General features: G+C 51.5%; 1 protein-coding gene across 1 annotated transcript in view; it reads left to right on the forward strand.

Moving 5' to 3' along the window:
• The first annotated feature begins 3,516 nt into the window (after window positions 1–3,516).
• LOC144826138 (uncharacterized) overlaps window positions 3,517–19,392 on the forward strand; it is a 28,630-nt gene continuing 12,754 nt past the window's right edge. The window contains exons 1-2 of the mRNA XM_078684546.1: window positions 3,517–3,642; window positions 18,837–18,906. The gene's annotated coding sequence lies outside the window, so the exon portion shown is untranslated. The remainder of the gene's footprint in view (window positions 3,643–18,836; window positions 18,907–19,392) is intronic.

The raw sequence follows: 19,392 nt of genomic DNA on the forward strand, positions 1-19,392 counted from the left end.
TGCAGACATGAAGTTGTCCGAGTTGTCACTCTGATATCTGGAGCTAGGATGCAGCAGACCGAATGCTCTCTTTACCTGACTATGACAGGCTCGAGCACACCAGGAAAACGTACATTCACTGCTGCTGCCTGCTGCAAAGCTTGTGGCCCTTTGGGGAGGTGCTGGAATGTCTGCCTCGGGCAATTATGAATAAGCGTGGCAAGCTTTGCCAGACCATATCAACAGGTAAGGCGCTGGCCCACGGATTCACATGTGCCTGGAGCTGTCTGCAGGTGATGGCAGTTATGTTATCAACATTTGAGGAGCAGCCATGCACGCTGATAAGACATGGGCTGACTCGGCTACTAATCATGATTTAGGACCTTTTTTGCCTGCAATAGAACCCAGACCAGAGTAAAATCAGCAACAGAATGCAAGTTCCCCCGTCCCCAGGATTGCGGCTGTAGGACATAAATTCCGGTTGTGACAAAGTGAGCCACGGCCTGACGGGAAACTGGAACCGGCCCCTGTAGACAGCTCAGCATTGGGCAAATCATTGCAGTCTCAAGTGACAGATAGGAGTGCTCACCCACGCACACAAAGCCCTACACGATCAAGGCCCCAGCTACCTCAACAACCGCATCAACTTCTACGCTCCCAAACGACACCTCCGATCAGCCAACCACGCCCTTGCCGCCGTCCCCCGCATCCGAAGAACGACAACGGGAGGAAGGTCCTTCTCCTACCTGGCCGCCAAGACCTGGAACTCCCTACCGACCGACCTGCGCCTGACCCAAGACCACCTCTCCTTCAGGAAGAAGCTCAAGACCTGGCTATTCGAGCAGTAGCAGCACCCCCCCCCTAGCGCCTTGAGACCCTCCGGGTAAGTAGTGCGCTATATAAATTCCTGTGATTGATTGATTGATTGAGTGCTGTCCCTGAATGTAGCTAAACCAGAACAAGTCCTGCTGAGCCAGCCCCTAAATGGGCGCTGTCAGCTTGGCTCAGTTTGACTTCTAATTTTAATAGCAGCGCTCCGGCACTTGACAGCTCAGAAAACCATAAAAATATGTGACTTTGCATTTGAGTGCGGTGATGCGGACCACCACATTGAAAGGGGTTAGTCTAACACCTGATGCGCGGTACTTGTCAGGCCTGTTTCCCTCAAGGCAGGCACCCTTGCACTATGGTACAAGGCTGTCTACACTGGCGCTAGGCAGCTAAATTTAGCACCAGCACAGGGAGAAATGCAGGGCTGGACCGTATTCTTGTAAATACGGTGCAGCCCTGCGTTTCAGAAGTGGAGAGCGCTGCGCTCCTCGACTTGCTTGTAAAAAAGCCCCTTAATGTCAACAGCCTGACCTATTTTATCAAGAGACAGAAAATCCTCTCATTTCAGAAGATGCACCGCCTTGATGTAGCATTGCTCCAGGAAACACACCTGCACCTATTGAACATGATACAGTCAGAAGGGATTGGATGAATAAGGTACTACACGCCACAGGATCCAGACAACCCTTACACACCCATCTACTCCTTTGGAACATGGGGAGAGTGGGTTGGACATCTTATTTCACAAATCCCTGGGGGTTTGCACACTGCGGACACGGCAGGACCCTCCTGGACAGATATATTTTTGCTAAGGTTCAGATACTCAATGAGTCTTTGTGTGTGGGCTCTATCTATGCCCCGGCGGCTGATCAAACTCCTGCTCTCTTTTGGACAGCCAGGGTATTCATGAGGGGGGGGGGGCTGGAATATGGCTTCTTGACAAGTCCAGAAACCATACAACCAGGCAGCCCCGAGACCGGTTCATCCTCTCTGACATTATTGATGATCATGCCTTGATGGATCCATGGTGATTGGCGCACCTGAGGGACGCGGACTATACTTTCACCTCCTGCGTCCATTGTAAACGTTTACGCCTTGATCCTCCCAAACAGTACCTCTGATCATAATCTTGTTGCTACTCCACCATTTTTTTCCCAACTTATTTTAATTGAATATATACATAAAACAATAAATCAGAAGACATTAGTCAGTACAGCCATATGGCAGCATGAAGAGTCTCAGAAGAAACAGTAGTGGAAGCGTATCGCAAAGTAGTAGCCTGAGTTTACAACTGTACAGCAGGTGATATATAACAAATGGAGGTACCACATCTGCACACTACTCTTCGAGCGCTGTTTGGTATGATCCTAGCTTAATTGACCTTTTAATGTTATAGACCTGTTCAAGGTAACAGTTCTTGGTGACCGTGTTTCTTCCAATTATATAATAAAAAAGAAAAACTAAACCAATTTCTACACCCACCCCCCCTTCCAACCCCGTAGACTCAGCATCAATTCCAAACAGTTAGTCGACCCATCCTAGTGCAACACAATCATGGAAATCTAATCTTTCACACCGTAAAATCCAAAATCCACATTTGTAAAGCGCACAATCACCCGTAAGGGTCTCTAGGCGCTGGGGGCCGTCGGGAAGATTAAGCAAGCTATTGCCCAGAGTCACATGGTGCTGGGCTAATCTGCCGCCGGTGCCGGGGATCGAACCGTGATCCCCAGATTCCGGAGTCAGTCGCCCTGGCCGCGGCGCCACACCTCTAACAGCAACCATCATTGTACTATCTTAGGAATTAATTGTTTCAAAGATATATTGCTTTTTTTTGTCAGTGAATCTTTGTTGAGAGAGGATGGTGGTTACTGGATACAAAAAAACAAAGCCTGCAAGAGACCGCTATCTTAATATTTTAGGAGACAGTTGTCCTCTTAAACCAGAATCTCAAAACCTAATTAGAACCTACAATTCCGTCTTGTTCGAGGATATAAAACCGTATTAAGTATAAGGAATAAGCCACAGGCACAGTAAAATTCAAATTAAGCTGTTCCTTTAATTACCGCTTTGACACATGACCTATGCCTCATTGTCACTGATATGGTGTCTTAAACTCCATGGTATTTACCTCTGTTTACTTTGCTATCTAGGACGTTGTGGATTTGAAAAACTGCAAATAAATTATTTAAAAGAATAAATAAGCTGCCCAGTTCAATTGGAAAACTGACTAATATGCTCAGATATATTCATTGAAATACAGATATATTCATTGAAATAAAGACTGTCATTTCCAGTTGTCACCTTTCTGTAAATACACTTTAGTCCTTTACATCAGTGTTTGGAAGATGCTCATCTCAAGTGAAGCTATAAATACTTTTTACAGCAGCAACCAAGTGTGAGGCCCTGTACTTGAACTGTCTGACTCTTAAAAACATTCACGTCTGTGACATCTGAAATCCCAGGTCTTTACAGGCACCAATGCTTGTTTGTGTGAAATGTATTCACTCTTGGAGCCTGGAGGCGGCGGTTCCGTCAGCGGCCACCAGTGGGCGCTCCTCGCCTGCTGATGAAACACACTGAGCTGCACATTGTTTGAAAGGGAGAAGGGTTTCCTGTTCCAGGTCAGTGGTGGCAGAGACAGCACCCGCAGCGGTGGTGACATCACTTCCTGCCTCTCCTGGTGTGTCCAGCCTGCTGCAGAGGAGGAAGGAGCCCTGTCTGTCTGTGCAGTTACCTTCATCTACAGATCCCCCCCTCAGACCCCAGATCTGCTCCCCCCCTCCAGCCCCCCCCAGGAGGAGGAGAGAGCCCGGACAGGTTTCTGATCAGGTAGAGAGCTGCTAACTCACTTGGCTGCAATTTATTAATCCTGGAATTCATGGTGATGTCAGAGGAGGTGAGGCCTGTCCAGGGATTCAGAGGAGGTGAGGCCTGTCCAGGGGTGTAGAGGAGGAGAGGCCTGTCCAGGGGTGTAGAGGAGGGGAGGCCTGTCCAGGGGTGCAGAGGAGGAGAGGCCTGTCCAGAGGTGTAGAGGAGGGGAGGCCTGTCCAGGGGTGCAGAGGAGGAGAGGCCTGTCCAGAGGAGGGGCAGAGGAGAGGCCTGTCCAGGGGTGCAGAAGAGGTGAGGCCTGTCCAGGGGTGCAGAGGAGGTGAGGCCTGTCCAGGGGTGCAGAGGAGGAGAGGCCTGTCCAGGGGTGTAAAGGAGGAGAGGCCTGTCCAGGGATTCAGAGGAGGTGAGGCCTGTCCAGGGGTGTAGAGGAGGAGAGGCCTGTCCAGGGGTGTAGAGGAGGGGAGGCCTGTCCAGGGGTGCAGAGGAGGAGAGGCCTGTCCAGAGGAGGGGCAGAGGAGAGGCCTGTCCAGGGGTGCAGAGGAGGTGAGGCCTGTCCAGGGGTGCAGAGGAGGTGAGGCCTGTCCAGGGGGGTACAGAGGAGGAGAGGCCTGTCCAGGGGTGCAGAGGAGGTGAGGCCTGTCCAGGGGGGTAGATGAGGTGAGGCCTGTCCAGGGGTGCAGAGGAGTAGAGGCCTGTCCAGGGGTGCAGAGGAGGCGAGGCCTGTCTAGGGGTTCAGAGGAGGCGAGGCCTGCACAGGGGTGCAGAGGAGGTGAGACCTGTCCAGGGGTATAGAGGAGGCGATGCCTGTCCAGGGGAGCAGAGGGGGTGAGGCCTGTCCAGGGGGTGAAGAGGAGGAGAGGCCTGTCCAGGGGTGCAGAGGAGGTGAGGCCTGTCCAGGGGGTGAAGAGGAGGAGAGGCCTGTCCAGGGGTGCAGAAGAGGTGAGAACTGTCCAAGGGGGGGTAGAGGAGGAGAGGCATGTCCAGGGGTGCAGAGGAGGAGAGGCCTGTCCAGGGGTGCAGAGGAGGCGAGGCCTGTCCAGGGGTGCAGAGGAGGTAAGGCCTGTCCAGGGTGCAGAGGAGGTGAGGCCTGTCCAGGGGAGCAGAGGGGGCGAGGCCTGTCCAGGGGTGCAGCAGAGGAGATGCCTGTCTAGGGGTGCAGAGGATGTGAGGCCTGTCCAGGGGTGCAAAAGAGGTGAGGTCTGTCCAGAGGAGGAGAGGAGAAGAGGCCTGACCAGAGGAGCAGAGGAGGTGAGGCCTGTCCAGGAGAGCGGAGGAGGTGAGGCCTGTCCAGGGGGTGCAGAGAAGAGGCCTGTCCAGGGGTGCAGAGGAGGTGAGACCTGTCCAGTGGTGCAGAGGAGGCGAGGCCTGTCCAGGGGTGCAGAGGAGGTGAGACCTGTCCAGGGGTATGGAGGAGGTGATGCCTGTCCAGGGGTGCAGAGGAGGTGAGGCCTGTCCCAGGGCATGCAGAGGAGGTGAGGCCTGTCCCGGGGTGCAGAAGAGGTGAGGCTTGTCCTGAGGGGTGCATGGGAGATGCCTGTCCAGGGGGAGCAGAGGAGGCGAGTCCTGTCCAGGGTGCAGAGGAGGTGAAGCATGTCCTGTCCATGGGGTTAAGAGCAAGTGAGGCCTGTCCAGGGGTGCAGAGGAGGTGAGGCCTGTCCCTGGGTGCAGAGAAGGTGATGCCTCCCCAGGGGGAGGAGAGGAGGTGAGGCCTGTCCAGTGGTGTAAAGGAGGTGATGCCTGTCCTGAGGGGTGCAGAGGAGTGCCTGTCCAGGGGGAGCAGAAGAGGTGATGCCTGTCCTGAGGGGTGCAGAGGAGAGGCCTGTCCAGGGGTGCAGAGAAGGTGAGGCCAGTCCCGGGGTGTGCAGATGAGGTGAGGCCTGTCCAGGGGTGCAGAGGAGGTGAGGCCTGTCCAGGGGTGCAGAGGAGGTGAGGTCTGTCCAGGGGTGCAGAGGAAGAGTGGCCTGTCCAGGGGTGCAGAGGAGGCGAGGCCTATCCAGGGGTGCAGAGGAGGTGAGACCTGTCCAGGGGTATAGAGGAGGTGATGCCTGTCCAGGGGAGCAGAGGGGGTGAGGCCTGTCCAGGGGTGCAGAGGAGGAGAGGCCTGTCCAGGGGTTCAGAGGAGGTGAGGCCTGTCCAGGGGTGCAGAGGAGGAGAGACCTTCCAGGGGGGTACAGAGGAGATGAGGCTTGTCCAAAGGGTGCAAAGGAGGTGAGGCATGTCCTTTTCAGGGGGGGGTTGCAAAGAAGGTAACGCCTGTCAAGAGGTGCAGAGGAGGTGATGCCTCCCCAGGGGGAGGAGAGGAGGTGAGGCCTGTCCATGGGTGCAGAGGTGATGAGGCCTGCAAAGCTGGTGCAGAAGAGTTAAGGCCTGTTGCGTGGGGGTACAGAGGGGGAGAGGCCTGTCCACGGGTGCAGAGGGGGAGAGGCCTATCCAGAGGTGCAGAGTAGGAGAGGTATGTCCAGGGGAGGTGAAGCCTGTCCAGGGGTGCAGAGGTGGTGAGGCCTGTCCTGAGGGGTGCAGGGGAGATGCCTGTCCAAGGGGAGCAGAGGAGGCGAGGCCTGTCCGGGGTGCAGAGGAGGTGAAGCATGTCCTGTCCTTGGAGTTAGGTGCAGATGAGGCCTGTCCAGGAGTGCAGAGGAGGTGAGGCTCGTCCAGAGATGCAGAGGATGAAAGGCCTGTCCAGGGGTGCAGAGGAGGAGAGGTCTGTCCAGGGGTGCAGGGGAGGTGAAGCCTGTCCAGGGGTGCAGAAGAGGTGAGGCCTGCCCTGAGGGGTGCAGGGGAGATGCCTGTCCAGGGGGAGCCGAGGAGGCGAGGCCTGTCCGGGGTGCAGAGGAGGTGAAGCATGTCCTGTTAAATCTGGTAGTAAATATTTGGCACACTCCGAGATGCAAGTAACGCTGAATGGCAAGTCCCACACGAAATACTGACTGGGCACGGAGTTTGCACAGCGTGGAACGGGATCGTCCACTTGTAAAATCTATATGTAACAAGGATTTTGACTTCAGCGTGTAAATATAGCTCCCTGGAATTCTGTGCTACATGTACACGCATGCAGTGGGTGGTGACAGGACTTGTGAAAAGATATTATACCCATTGAATAATTTGTTAAAAACATAAGTGCCAGGTATCTCGTCAGGAGGCATGTTAAGTACAGCACATACCAACATTATAATTAAAACAAGAAGCGCGAGCAACAAGCCGGGAGTTGTGCGCGCACACGTGCAAAAAAAACATGCGAGTGGTGCGCACGAAAGAAGGAGAGGCCAGGGCGCTGAAAGCTGGTGGCTGCGCGCGTGATCGCAAGCGCTAGGCCGTGTGGCAGCACTTTTAAAAGCCGTAACAAAATGTCTCGCAGAGCAGCGCATGCGCTGGCTCAGGCAAGACCTAAAAACGGAAAGTTAACTAATGGCAAGTGGGGAGAAATTATCCCGCAATAGGCGGAGTATCCCCAAGCATATAGATTATTAGATGTCTTGGAGAGACAGCGCATGCACGCTGCCTAGGCGAGACCTAAAAATCACCAACTGAAACAAATGAAAATGATGATGAGACACCAACAAACAGCCTAATTATTCTAGTGAAAACAAATCACATTTCATTTTTAGGTCGAGCCTTGCTTTACTTATAGTAAAGGGCATCTCGAAAGGGCTACCCAGGATTTCATGGCTTGCTACAAGCTTGAGTGCACATGCGTGTGCACGCGCAGAACAGCCATCTGTCTCCTCCGTCACTGGTCATTAATTGCTTTCCTCTCTGTCTCCGTCCGATCACTTTAACTTTCGCTTTCCTGGCTTGGCTTGTTTATACTGGTGGGCTGATGCAAAGCTCCTTATTTGTGTCCTTTGAAAAGCTTGCTATGTCCTTGTTTCCCTTGCCTTGGCAAAGTTTGTTTGCATTTTGAAATAACTGTTATTTTATTGCGAAATAATGTCCCCCTCAGCCAAACTTTCGTCCCCTTTTCCCCTCTTTTTTGAAAGGAAAAATAGCTGCCATGTCCACCACCACCCCCACATCCACCACTAGCACGTCCACCACCACCACATCCACCACCACCATGTCCACCACCACATCCACCACCACCACTCCACCACCACGTCCACCACCACATCCACCACCACATCCACCACCACCACCACCACATCCACCACCACCCCCACCACGTCCACCACCACCACCACCACATCTACCACCACCACCATGTCCACCACCACGTCGACCACCACCACCAGATCCACCACAAATACTACCACCACCACATCCACCACCACCACATCCATCACCACCACGTCCACCAGCACCCCCACCACCACCATGTCCACCAGCACCCCTACCACCACCATGTCCACCACTAACACATCACCCACCACCATGTCTACCACCACCACGTTCACCAACACCACATCCACCACCACATCCCCCACCACCACCACATCCACCAACACCACGTCCACCACCACCACCACATCCACCACCACCATGTCCACCACCACCATGTCCACCACATCCACCACCATGTCCACCACCATCACCTCGTCCACCACCACCACATCCACCACCACCATGTCCATCACCACCACGTCCATCACCATGATGTCCATAACCACCACGTCCACCATGTCCACCACCACGTCCACCACCACCACACCCACCACCACATCCACCACCACTACGTCCACCACCACCATGTCCACCACCACCGCGTCCACCACCACCAGCATCCACCTCCACCACCACCACGTCCACCACCATCACTACTACCACCACCACCACCACCAGGTCCACCACCACCCCATCCACCACCACCACGTCCACCACTGCATCCACCACCACTGCGTCTATCCCCACTGCATCCAACACCACCGCATCCATCACCACCACATCCACCACAACCATATCCACCACCATGTCCACCACCACCATGTCCACCACATTCTCCACCACCACCACATCCACCACCACTACATCCACCACCTCCATGTCTACCACATCCACCACCACCATGTCCACCACCACCATGTCCACCACCACCACGTCCACCACCACATCTACCACCACTACGTCCACCACCACCATGTCTACCACCACCACGCCCACCACCACCACCCTCCACCACCACCATGTCCACCACCCCCACACCCACCACCACCAAGTACACCACCGCCATATCCACCACGTCCACCACCACCATGTCCACCACCATCACGTCCACCACCACCACATCCATGTCCTCCACCACTACATCCACCACTACCATGTCCACCACCAACACCACCCCATCCACCACCATATCCACCACCACCACCACATCTACCACCACCACCACGTCCACCACCACGTCCACCACCACCATGTCCACCACCACCACATCCACCACCACCACGTCCACCACCACGTCCATCACTACCACGTCTACCAGCACCCAGTCCACCACCACCACCGCTTCCACCACCACCTTCACATCCACCACCACCATGTCCACCACCACCACCACCACATCCACCTCATTCACCCCCACCATTTCCACCAACACCACACCCACCTCCACCACCACCACATACACCACCACCACACCCACCACCACCACGTCCACCACCACTACGTCCACCACCATCACATCCACTACCACCACTACGTCCACCACCATGTCCACCACCACCATGTCCACTATTACCACGTCCACCACCACCACGTCCACCACTATCACGTCCACCACCACCACATCCACCACTACCACGTCCACCACCACCATGTCCACCACCACGTCCACCACCACTATGTCCACCATCACTGCTTCCACCACGTCCACCACCACCGCGTCCACCACCACCATCACATCTACCACTACCACGTCCACCACCACCATGTCCACCACATCCACCACTACCATGTCTACCACCACCACGTCCACCACCACCATGTCCACCACAACCACATCCACTAACATCATGTCCACCACCACGTCCACCACTACATCCACCACCACCACATCCACCACCACCTCCACCACCTCCACCACCTCCACCACGTCCACCACCACCAAATCCCCCACCACTAAGTCCACCACCACCATGTCCACCAATTACCACCACGTCCACAACCACCACGTCCACCACCACCATGTCCACCACTACCATGTCCACCACAATGTCCACCACCACCCCACAACCATAATGTCCACCACCACCATTTCCACCACCACCACATCCACCACCACCACCTCCACCACCACCATGTCCACTACCACCATGTCCACCACCACCACCATGTCCACCACCTCAACCATGTCCACCACCACCGCATCCACCACCATGTCCACCACCATAATTTCCTATGCAATGAATAACGTTAACAGATGTTTCAGTGGCGCATCTGCAGAAAAATCCTGTTCCTGTTGGAAATTAAGAGAAACTTAACCCCTCACCCAAACAATACATTTACGAAAAAAATGGACTAAATGAGAGCCGTGGCCTGCGACCTTAGTGCTCCAGTAATATTACACCTGGCGGCCAAGAAACCAAGCGCGTAGAAGTCCTGCCGCAGACGCACGCACCGCGGCAGCCATCTGTGGGTTCTGCCCCGGTAGCTTGCGTGGTTTAATGTAACAGGCGATTGGCTTTGAATAGATCCCACGGGCTTCCCAGGGGCGGGATACACTTACAGGGACAGATTTAATCTTCCATGAAAAATCTGTGGGATGCCAGTGAAGCATGGGACAAAGAGGCTCGAGCGGTTTATAGCCGCTGCCAAAGCTACCACTGGACATGACTTCTCCAAACAGTATGTGTCCATCTTCACCTTTGACCCAGTAATGCACACCAGAACCGGAGTCATCAAGGACAACTGTGGCAATCAAACTACACACACAGGTATCTAGGTAATCCATAGGATTGGTTCTGTTGTGTGGTGGGAAGGGGGAATTCTATAAATCTAATGCCATTTGAATATAATTAAATTGGGGACATTACTATAAGGACAATCGTACTTCAAAGAAGTAAGTAGGCACCGAGGCATTTATGCCACACACATGTTTATTTGTTGACAGGAAAATACACTATGCAAAATGTTTCAGTAACAGATAGCTTTTGGTTAAACCTGGGCAGAATCAGTCAAATTCAAACTTTGTTGACAACGGATTAGAAATTTATGGTTGTGTGTACAGCGCCCTTGGCCATAAGGGCCCACACAAAAGCTTCAAATTTAAGTTTTCTAATGTTACTAAAAAGACCATGAGACGGAAGATAACAAGCATTTGCAAAGCAACAGGTTGCGCATTTACACAAGTTTAAGCTACTGGGATTGTAAATGACAAAGCATTTTATTTATGTGTTGAAAACCAAAACATAAATAAAAGGCATTGTCATTTACAATGCCAATAGCTCAAACTTGCGTAAATGCGAGACAAATTGCTTTGCAAATGCTTGTTCCAGTTTGTTGTGTGTCCAAACACCCATTTGGTAGCTAGTAGCAGGTATACCCCAACTGCCTGGTACTTAGTGAATATCAAATGAATCGCTAGTGGGCTGCCAACTATCAGAGTCGCACTGAGATAAAGAATATTTACCGGCACCAAAATAAAAATGCTCACCATTAGTGAATTAAATAGCTGAAGAAGTGGCATCTATAAGCTAACTGTAATACACGCTATCATGAAAAAGGAAATTAATAATAGACTACTGCGTAGAATATCAGTGCAATGCAGTAAAAAAAAGTACATAGATATGCAAGTCAGATTCAGAGAGGACTATATTCATTCTATATCATGCATTACAATATTTTAGCTTTCTCCCACTGGAAACTTGCTCTGCCCAATAAAAGTTAATGTTAACATGTTCCCCCACGTTTCATTAAAACTCTCCCACATTGTTGTACCAAAATACATTGAAGCCTTTTTTATTTATGTACATGAGAGCATACACTGCTCATGTGCGTGCTTATAATACGTGAATCATGGTTCATTACCATTAAAGAGAGGTATAATAAACTTGCAATGTCCCTCTCTGTGACATTACTGCACACTGCCGATGCTACTTTGCCAACCCTGCCCCTCTAAAACCTATTTTTTGTTTTGTTTAGGGCTCGTGACCCCTGTACTATGCATTTTCGTACTTGTAGTTTGCTGTTTTCAGTATCTGTATAGACTTAAATATACAAAAGTGATGTTATTACAAGCCTTAAAATAGCAAATGTGTCACAAATTGTGGCTTAAGTGAGGACGGAGGTGCAGGAGACTGATTAGTTAAGTGGTGAATTAATAAACCAGCCTCGTCACACTCACACTTCCTTGAAGACTTGACGAGCCTGTCTGCTCTGACACTTCTGGAAAGTTAGGGAAGGATTAGCAGAATGAGCAGCTTCTACTCCCATGGGACCACCGAGAGCAAAGGAGATACAGCGGCCCCGGCTCAACCCCGACCGCTTTTCGAAGAACATGGAAATACACATGTAGCTGGGGTGGTCGCCGGGAGGATCTAGATCAGTGATACTCAAAGTACGGCCCGGGGGGCGCAAAAGGCCCTCCAGGTCTTTACATACGGATCCCTGGTGAGCAGCAGCACTGGGCTGCCGTTTACTCGACTCAGAACTAACATGAAAAAGAAACGTACATATACAGCAAACACTTATTTACAGGTTAATTGCAGTTAGGAAAAGGAGGTAACTAGGCCTTTAACTTTAGGAACACCTTTATTCTTAGAGGCAGTCACTAGATATACATGCTTTGTTTCCCTACCCCGACTTTACACCCTGCTGGCATCAGGGCGGCCCTCGGTCACATCATAGACCAAACTTTGCAGCCCCCAGGAAAATGTTTATGAGTACCCGTGACCTAGATCAACAAAAGGCGGAAGTAGTTTGACACGAGGACGAAACAGAAGCATGCATCTCTAAAAGGCACGAACAGGAACCAATGATAACAAACATTGGCATAGCCAATAGGTCTTGCCTTTGGGACCTTATAAGTGTTTAGCCATGCAACAGTTGATGTTGTTGCACCAAGGATATTGTGCTGGATAACTAAACACTTATAAGGTCCCAAAGGCGAGACCTACTGGCGATGCCAATGCTTGTTTACCTGATGGGCATTGGCTGACCGCTACCTGGTTACTGAGGCCCTAGTGAGGTTGAGACATATTTGGGGGAGTTTTAGCCTCATCAGATGATGCTGTGCATGCCCAGCCTAGGTGCAATGAGGCGCAGTCGGTGCTGACTGGGAGTGTGTTCTTTCACTGGGAGTGCGTTCTTTCACTTTCAATTGACGGGGCTGCCCCCCTTTACTGTGGTGAAAGCCAAAAACGGAATTCAAGTCGATCTTCTCATCACACAGACTTTTCAGGTGAAAAAAATGTCAACGTTTGCTGAAGCCTTCAAAAGAGTGACCCAACTCCACCAATAAGGGTCAATGAGTATTGTTGATACAAAATAATCATCGATCGATGCAGATAACAACAACAAACATGAATCCCGTACAGCAGACTTGGGACCCTCCCAGCACCAGACAATCTTTGTATCTCATGGCGTCACCTGGGGTTTCATACGGGGTCTGTGGTCCTTGCTGTGGGTCATGACCTCACCTGGGGTTTCATACGGGGCCTGTGTTCCCTGCTGTGCTCGGGCGTCCTCCGCTGGCCCTGCTGAGACTGAGGCCAGGACTGAACCATGAGCGCGGGGTTAACTGCGCATGCGCTGAGGACAGACACTGCCTCCCGCCACGGAGCACGAGGCGCCTCGCGCCACAGCACATGCCGAGATTTACGTGCACAGGTCCTCGTGTTGGCTCCTCTATGTGGAGGGGGGGTAAGTGTCTTTCCTCTGCGCAGGCGCACTGAAACTGAGATATCTGTCCAGGGAAGTTCACAGGGCACAGGCTGCATTCCGTGCAAGGTCCTATCTCGGCGATAGGAAGTATTGTCTTCGCCCCGCACGTGCGCAGCTGTGACGCGCGGTGCTGCGCGTGCGCAGCCATGAGACGCCATGTTTGTTCGCGTGCGTAGATGGAGTCAAGCCCTGAATCAGCTGCGCTTGACCCGGAATAACAACAACCACCGAAGAGAGACTGAAGTCAGAGGTATCCGAGGAGGCAAAGGTTTGATTCAAACCAGAAAGCGCTCGGAGCACAAGACAACAGAGGCCGCAAGGAGCCTCTGGGCAGGAGGTTTATTAATAATAGGATTGCAGCATTTGTGGCCGTGAGCTCAGCCTGGTGACAGAAAGGATGCTCTGCAGCCACAGTGTGTGTCACAAGTTTACAAGTCGATGGGTTTAAAGCAGAGATTCAGTGCATGCATTCATTTCATTTAATGTAAGCACCGTGAAGAAATGATGCTTTGTGTTTATTAGCAGGTAAACATGTGTAGTTTCTACAGAGGAATAGTATTTGTATCTGTTCACAGGCTTCTTTCATATTGTCATACGCAGGGCTTTAAGTTGGACGGGTCTCTATCTAGCAGTGCCACCCTTCACTCTTTATGTCAATTCAAAGAGACTCCTTATAGTCCTTTCACAGTCTCATCATTTCAGAAATGATGCTTTGTGTTTATTAGCAGGTAAACATGCACACTTTCTACAGAGGAATAGTATTTGTATCTGTTCACAGGCTTCTTTCATAGTGTCATACGCAGGGCTTTAAGTGGGACGGGTCTCTATCTAGCAGGACCACCATTCACTATGTATGTCAATTCAAAGAGACTCCTTATAGTTCTTTCACAGTCTCATAATTTCAGAATTGATGCTTTGTGTTTATTAGCAGGTAAACATGCGCACTTTCTACAGAGGAATAGTATTTGTATCTGTTGACAGGCTTCTTTCATATTGTCATACGCAGGGCTTTAAGTGGGACGGGTCCTTTTTAGGTCTCGCCTGTCGATGCGCATGCGCATCGAGCAAGCGAGACTATAGGGGCTCATCGACTCTTTATCTAACTTGCAAGGAATCGTGGCGATTCCTTGCAGTGCCCGTGACTTTTAAGCTCAATGCGCATGTGCATTGAGCTTAAAAGCGCGTGCACAGCCGCCCGCATTCCTCCGACACCTTTGAAGTGAAGCTTAGCTTCACTTCAAAGGCCCGGCTTCTTCACACCCACATGCCGCTCTGCCCCGCTCCGCCCCCTCCCCTGAGTCATCCTGCCTGCCCAGACTTCTCCTCCCCCTACTTACATCCCGCTTTCACTTGTTTTTTGTTCCGACTCGACGTTCCCCCCGCCCCCTCCCGCCACGCAATGCCGAGAGCTTGTTTTTTAATGCCATCTTTTCTCCCCACGCTCTTTGGAGAGAATGCATTTGTGTTTTCTAATTGCTTCCCCTGACTGACGCCTTCCCGGATCATTGCAACCACAGTCACTTGCAGGTTTGCAAAACAGGCTGGGTAAACAAACAGATGACGTGGGCAGTTCAGTGCGATTGTCCAGCGAGTTGATATCGTCCGCAAGTTATTGTCCGCCCTCTGGTGCTTTGGACCACATCCTGACCCTATAGCCCTGAAAAATGATGGTACCACACAAGCCTATTGACCGCATACTGTCTGTGGTGTCTGCCCGCCCGCTCTCCACTCTATCAGGCAGCCAGCCGCACTCCTCCCACACCCCCGCTCCGCCCCCTCACTCTCTCTGCCCGCCCGCTCTCCACTCCATCAGGCAGCCAGCTTCAGGAGAGCAATCTGGAGAGCAATCTGCGGGGTGTCGCCATTTTAGCAGCACGGGCTTTCCCGATCACTGGACACTTACAAATTGGGCAGCAGCATTGAAGGCTTTGCTGCCTTACAAAACCGGCTCAGCGCGGCTGTCGCAACGCAAGTTTCCGTGTCTCCTGGAAGGCATCAAGTGCAATACTCTATTCCTCGTGGAACAGATCCAGCAGGACAGACGAGTACAAGAATAGTAGTTTGTATCAAAAGCATGACCTTCATTACCGCATGATAGCTGGGTGTTAATCAGCATGGCTAAGTCTAATTCCTTACGCACGGTGACATTTCTAATGTAGCTTCAGCGCCATCGGAAGTATAAAGCACTATATCCGTATCATACCATTATCGGCACTACAGGTCTTGTGTTGCGGATTGAGTTTCCTTTTAGAGGAAAGTTTGGTTCTGATTTGCATGTGTGCCAACTGGGGCCTCTGGTCAAGAATTGTAACTTCTGTCATTGCACAGAGCCCTAGAACTTAGGGTGGCTGATTATCTCACAAGAACATAAGAAACTTTACACGAAAAAAACACGCCCTTTTGGCAGGGCCACTGGAGCTTACTTGACTAACTATTTACAGCTGTTGGCTGGAGACTGTCATGTCTGGGTTCATTATGATATTCCGAGCGTTAAAACATACACTGCCAAACGCGCCTTCACATCCTCACCCCCTCATCCTCACACACCCTCACTCACCCTCACCCTCACTCACCCTCAACCCCTCACCCTCACTCACCCACACTCACCCTCACTCACCCTCACTCACCCTCAACCCCTCACCCTCACTCACCCTCACTCACCCTCAACCCCTCACCCTCACTCACACTCACCCTCACTCACCCTCAACGCCTCACCCTCAACCCCTCACCCTCACTCACCCTCACTCACCCTCACCCTCACTTACCCTCAACCCTTCACCCTCAAACCCTCACTCACCCTCACCCTCACTCTCACTCACCCTCACTCACCCTCAACCCCTCAGCATCACACTCACTCACCCTCACCCTCACTCACCCTCAACCCCTCACCTACCCTCACCCTCAACCACTCACCCTCACCCTCACTCACCCTCAACACCTCACTCGCCCTCACCCTCACTCACCCTCAACACCTCAACCTCAACCCCTCACCCTCACTCACCCTCACCCACCCTCACTCACCCTCACTCTCACTCACCCTCAACCCCTCACCCTCACTCACCCTCACTCACCCTCAACCCCTCACCCTCACCCACCCTCAACCCCTCACCCTAACTCACACTCACCCTCACTCACCCTCAACGCCTCACTCGCCCTCACCCTCACTCACCCTCAACACCTCAACCTCAACCCCTCACCCTCACTCACCCTCACCCACCCTCACTCACCCTCACTCTCACTCACCCTCAACCCCTCACCCTCACTCACCCTCACTCACCCTCAACCCCTCACCCTCACTCACCCTCACTCACCCTCAACCCCTCACCCTCACTCACACTCACCCTCACTCACCCTCAACGCCTCACCCTCAACCCCTCACCCTCACTCACCCTCACTCACCCTCACCCTCACTTACCCTCAACCCTTCACCCTCAAACCCTCACTCACCCTCACCCTCACTCTCACTCACCCTCACTCACCCTCAACCCCTCAGCATCACACTCACTCACCCTCACCCTCACTCACCCTCAACCCCTCACCTACCCTCACCCTCAACCACTCACCCTCACACTCACTCACCCTCAACACCTCACTCGCCCTCACCCTCACTCACCCTCAACACCTCAACCTCAACCCCTCACCCTCACTCACCCTCACCCACCCTCACTCACCCTCACTCTCACTCACCCTCAACCCCTCACCCTCACTCACCCTCACTCACCCTCAACCCCTCACCCTCACCCACCCTCAACCCCTCACCCTAACTCACACTCACCCTCACTCACCCTCACCCTCACTCACCCTCACTCACCCTCACTCTCACTCACCCTCACTCACCCTCACTCTCACTCACCCTCAACCCCTCACTCACCCTCACTCACTCACCCTCACTCACCCTCACCCACCCTCACCCTCACTCACCCTCACTCTCACTCACCCTCACCCTCACTCACCCTTAACCCCTCACCCTCACACAGTGCAATAGGTCTCGGAGCATTTGAGTTAGAGCTTTTACATTTGTTTATGGCTTTTTTTCTTTGTAATTCTTTAGCATTGCCTACAGGAAACAAAAATGCTAAAGATTTACAAAAAAAACCCATAAACAATTCTAAAAGCACTAACTCTAATGCTGCGAGACCTATTGCATTTCCAATGCTTGTTAAAAGCTGCTGCTGAGATGGGTCTCACTCCAGCAGTGCCACCCTCCACTATTTATGTAAATTCAAAGGGACTCCTTACAGGTCTTTCACAGTCTCATCATTTCAGAAGTGAAGCATTTTCAATATTCTAAGCAACTAAGCCATAGCCGTTGCTTTTTTATCTGATGCAACTAGGGTGACTCACTAGCATGGGTGCATATTCACGACACTGAGAGTAAACATTCAGGGCAATGGACTGTACAGTGGTTTCCAGACTCTGAACTGTTTCATACATTTGTGACTTAAGAAAAGAAAGTGCATTCAAATCGATCCGTCAAGTCCTTGCAGCCCGATAGTGCACTCTCAATGATCTGGGAAAGTGAAGCCTGCCAGAAATGAATTACGTCACACAAGACATACAGACACTTAGCAGTTTCCCATTCTTCTGCTCGTGGTCTCTTCTTTGTAAATTAAAACCACTGATAACTAGTATTCTTCCCTGCATAGAACTGCACACGTTACCTTTCATTATTTACCTTTCTCAAACAAGTCATAACGCTTTTTCAAAGTTCATTTAAATTATATTGCAGAACTGCTCACCAAGCAAAAACTTTTTAAAAAAATTACTAATCAGATAGGAGAAACCTAATGAATTTACCAATGATTGTTTATATTGTACTATTGTTAATTAGATATTCAACATACATTAACGAGCATTGGCATAGCCAATAGGTCTCGCCTTTGGGACCTTGATGTTGTTGCACCAAGGATATTGTGCTGCATAACTAAATAGTTATAAGGTCCCAAAAGCGAGACCTATTGGCTATGTCAAGGCTTGTTTTGCATTTGTCACCTCGAGTGGGCCAGGTATGCCCAGACGTGGGTCCCACACTATCCCTGCCACTGGAGTCAAGCTATCCTGGCTGATGAGGGCTGAAAGGCCGAAACCGGTCCTAGGATGCTTGTTTCCAGTTCAGAGAGCATATAAAAACTGTATCAGCCATTTTCCTACGATGCTTTCCTGTGTGTGTGTGTGTGTGTGTGTGTGTGTGTGTGTGTACATGTTTGTCTCTGTCTCTCTGTCTCCCATTCCCTGGAGGGAGAGTTTGTAGCTCCCCATTGTAGAAGAGTCGGTCGAGAAGGAGCTCACTGCATTGAATAATTTCTTGGTATACACTTTTTATTAGTATTGCAGGAAATCACAATGATTGATTGTCTCTTTTGTATTCTTCTTTTCCACAGGGTCTTCCACTTCAGTCCCTTAGGTGAGCCTAGGCCGCCGTCATCCCTTGGACAGATGGAAAAGGCTCAGGTAAGTGTTTTTGCTTAATGGTTTAGTCAAGGGAGGATGTGAGGAATAAATATTAGCTATGCATAAATGTGATGGGAGGGGCTAGAGGTTGGAGTAACCAAAAGAAAAAGAGTAGCCGATGATTTCTGCTTTTGTCTTTCCTTTCCGTCTTACTTATTTCCTTTACCCTGGGTCCCTTTCACCCCTCTGCCTCTCCACCCGTCCCTCTCTGACTCAGCCCCTTTCCAAAAGCCCCGTAGACGCCCATGCACCTGGAAGAGCAAAGTCCCTCCGGGGCCTTGGCGTGGTGACGAGTTCAAATTTCGAGATGGCATTGACTGATCGGAAGTCTATACAAAAACGGATGGAACCATCCGGTTTCAGAACTATGACAATGGGGGAAGACCAGTTACTGCTGGAAGGTTTTATGACTCCTAGTTGTAACATGCTCTCTATTGCGGCAGGGACCGCGTCCCGCCTAGCGCATGGTATTCTGTAGGGGTGTTG

This window comes from Lissotriton helveticus, chromosome 1_1 (genome assembly GCF_964261635.1).
Source record: "Lissotriton helveticus chromosome 1_1, aLisHel1.1, whole genome shotgun sequence".
In the NCBI taxonomy this organism is placed as follows: Eukaryota; Metazoa; Chordata; class Amphibia; order Caudata; family Salamandridae; genus Lissotriton; species Lissotriton helveticus.